Raw genomic sequence first — 3560 nt, 5'->3', positions numbered from 1 at the left:
ATATGGGATGGAAAATTGCCTCTGGAGCCATGGGAATTGTGCAGTTTGATGTACTTGCGGAGACTTTACGTGTATCCTTGTGAAGTATGATTGCATGCCATCGGTTGCTTTCACCCAAGGTGCTGGAGCATTAGACAAAACTTAATTGAAATTATGTGAGCTTGGCTCACTTGTTGAGACCACAGCAGTGGGAAGAGGCCCAGTCCTCTGTTCCAGTCAGTGGGAAAGTAACTTTAGGTTCAGACAGCGGTGCATGGCCTGATAGTTTTGCACAGTAACTGAAATACTGAACTGGTACCCAACACTTTGATTTTGTTCACACCTTTACAGTGCCGGCAGGTGGAAAAGGTGCCTTTTTTCCTTTGGTGACTGAGTGTTCCATGTAGAGAGTGAACTAAACACGCTGACCTCTTCTGCAGGGCACTGAGACCTGTATGTGAAAAATGCTGTCTAAGACTTTTTTTGATAATTTAAATGCACAGTGATATATAAGCCTAATCTTCCTTTGTTCTGGAGATGGTCCAGTTTTCTTCTTTTCTGCTGCTGTTGCATGCTGAGTAGACTATTAGACACTTGTCTGTTTCTTGTATACTGGTGTTTTACAGGAACATTGGTATTAGGCTGAGTACTGTGCTGCTTGCCAAGCTGCTGTGCTGGAAGTATATTATTGTCTCGTGTTATTCTGGTGTGGCACATCCATTGCCTAATGCACTTCGTTGATGTGATACATTTTTTTTTGAGCTATTTGTATCTGGCAATCTTTCAGGATTGGAAAGAGAAGAAAAAAACAAGTGCAGTTGACTTGGCCAGATGTAGCTGGTTTATTCCTACATGCTGATCTATTTTAAACCACGGAGTTGTCTTGTGGTGCTGAGTGGTCTCTGAATGTTTGGAAAGATGGCAAAAACTACATTCTATTGTAGTGGAAAATACTGAGAGAAGATTTAAAATCCTTACAACATACCTGCGATTAACACACCTGTGTAGCGTTTCATTCTGTTCTTCTGTGAAGAATGAACATAATTTGATGTTTTAGGTTTATTTTAAAAGGCTCTACTGTTACAAATGCACAGCCTTCATAATGCTGCCTTATACACTGTTCTTGAGCTTCTGGAAAATGCAAACCAATGAAGACTTTTAAAAATTCCTCTTAGCGAAGGAACTAAGTTGTAACTGACTAGATCTGCAGCAGGAGGAAACCTTCACAGCTGTGTAATGTCATTAATGTATTTTTCCCGTAGTACCAGCCTCTACTTTGCATTTTCTGTTATGCAGACTCCTGCTTGTTGATTGCTGGGAAACCAAAGAAAGAACTGATATATTTTTAAAGTTGGATTTTTTATATCAAGGTCTGGTTTAAGAAATGTTGTGAGACACTTTTGCTTATCAAGTCAGTGAATGATCTTGGAGTAGTAGTCTTTAGAGTTTTGTTTTCAAGTGAGCTTTGGAGGTGCATTGTCATCTGAATACTGTCCTGGGGGGCATTGCTTTGCCTGCGGAGCAACCTTTTTCTTTTGTCTTCATAGGCCTTTGACTGCCCTTGAATCACCTTCACTGGATGTGTCCTCTCTCTAGTGCTTGTAGGCAGCTACAATTACCCCTATGCCATACTGATTGTTGAGTCTTGACCCCCAGGGCTTCCATGTGAACCCTCTGGAAGTCCAACACTTCTGTGATCCTTAGAAGGGTACCTTCACAAGAAGTGGAAAAGAGCATTTCTGGAAGTGCTATTGATACCGAGTCAAGGCAAGGGTGCTCCCATTCTTGTGTTCCCGCTGTGAGCCTCACCTCTGTCAAACTGCATCACCATCCAAGGGGTGCAAGCACCTCAGAAGGGGAAAGTGCTGTGGAAAGTTACTGGCCATGAAGTAGTGTAAACAGCATCCAAGACAGCTACCCAAAAGTTTACTCAAATTTCAGATAAAATCAACCTGGGATTTTGTAATACACTGATTTCCATGCATTCATCCCTGAACTCAAAGTATAAGCCAAATGCAAACTTTACACATGGCTTTGACTACAGAATGAGTCTGCAGGGTCGTTTCCTCCTGATACCCCTAACATTCAGATGTCTCTTTGCTGTCTGTGATCCCTCCCTTGAGTACAGAGTGCAGCTGACACTTACTGGAAAGCGCCTGGCTTTTCCACCTCACCTTGATTTCTGAAACTGTATTTCAATTCTGCAGTAACTCTGGTCAAGTATAAACTGATTATTTCTTTTTTTTTTAAGAGATCATCTTTGGAATGCAGGAGAAAAAACAGGAGTGTCAGGAGAAATTTGAAGGCTGTTCATGTTCTTACTGCTGTGTTTAGCTGTTCTGGCTGAGAGGCCTGAGTCTCCAAACAATAGTATGATGTACTTTTGTTGGTTGCCTGACACTGAAACTCATAGGAGTATGTTTTGTAGTGATTAACTGGACTTTTCATCATGCTGAAGAATGTTGATTTAAACAACAAAACCTCCCCAAACCTAAGGCCTTTATATCTCATTGTGTATCCTTCAGTGATTTGGAACCTCCAACTGCAGCTGTACAGATTGGACTGGAAAGATTTAGGATGTGGCAGTGCAGTAGCTTCCTGGAACACTCCAAAAAGCACATTTGTAACAGTATTTAATGTGCCAAGAGTGAACTTGGGAGCAGCAGCTTTTTTTATGATACTGTCAACACACTTCCTTGGGTGGGGAGAGTGTTCTGAGACTAGTTTAAAAACACTTAGCAGAGATTTCCTTTAAAATGGCTTTTATCACCCTAAAGCTCAGCCATCTCCCCTCTGTGCAGCCTTGCCTGTGTCAAGCTTCCCAAAGTTCATGGTTGTGCTGTGCGGGTCATTGCAGAAGGTGCTGGCACAGCTGGTTCTAGCTTTCTTTTGGAAGAGCCTCCTAGGGAGGATGCAGTTGCTGATGTATACAGTGTTCAACAGCATGTCCGCTATGTTGAAGGGTAGCTTAAAGAAAAGGGAGGTGCTAGTAAGGGAGGGTGTCAGCTGCCTTTAAAATTTATGCCTGCCTAATGCAACACAATCAAAATCGGAGCAGAAGGAACGCGGTATTTTGCTGCTTGGGATTTCAGCCTAGGACCCAGAGGGTGGGTAGGTGGAGCAAGTACAAGGCAGTGGGAAACAATGGTAAAGGAAATCAGTCCACATCAGCATAAAAGCAGCGTGGGAGCAATTCAGCTTTTGCAAATTGCTGCATTAAAGAGTGAACAAAATAGTATTTTGGAACTCCACAGTGGTGTTACCAGCATTACTACTTACCAGTAATCTGAACCCAGCAAGATTACAGATGGTCCAATAAAAGTTCTGTAAAATTACTTTGACTTTGCAATGTCATTTTGTCATGGCAGCTGCAGTGGCAGTAGCTGGGTTAAGTGTATGCTGTAGGCAAGATGGGAGTGTAGAAAAATACTTCTTTTTTTAGTAATGGTGAATTTTTTTCACTTTACTTGCACACCCCTTCTTTCTTAAGGTATTGCGTTCTTAAGGTAATTATGTATTTTTTGTCTCCCCTTCCTATGATACTCCTTTCTGCTGTGTTTTCCTGTTACAAAAGACATCAA

This window comes from Pezoporus occidentalis, unplaced genomic scaffold (genome assembly GCF_034315485.1).
Source record: "Pezoporus occidentalis ecotype Australia unplaced genomic scaffold, CSIRO_AGI_Poc_V1 ctg139, whole genome shotgun sequence".
NCBI classification, from domain to species: Eukaryota; Metazoa; Chordata; class Aves; order Psittaciformes; family Psittacidae; genus Pezoporus; species Pezoporus occidentalis.
The sequence above is the reverse complement of the archived record's forward strand: the minus strand, read 5'-3'. Positions refer to the sequence as shown.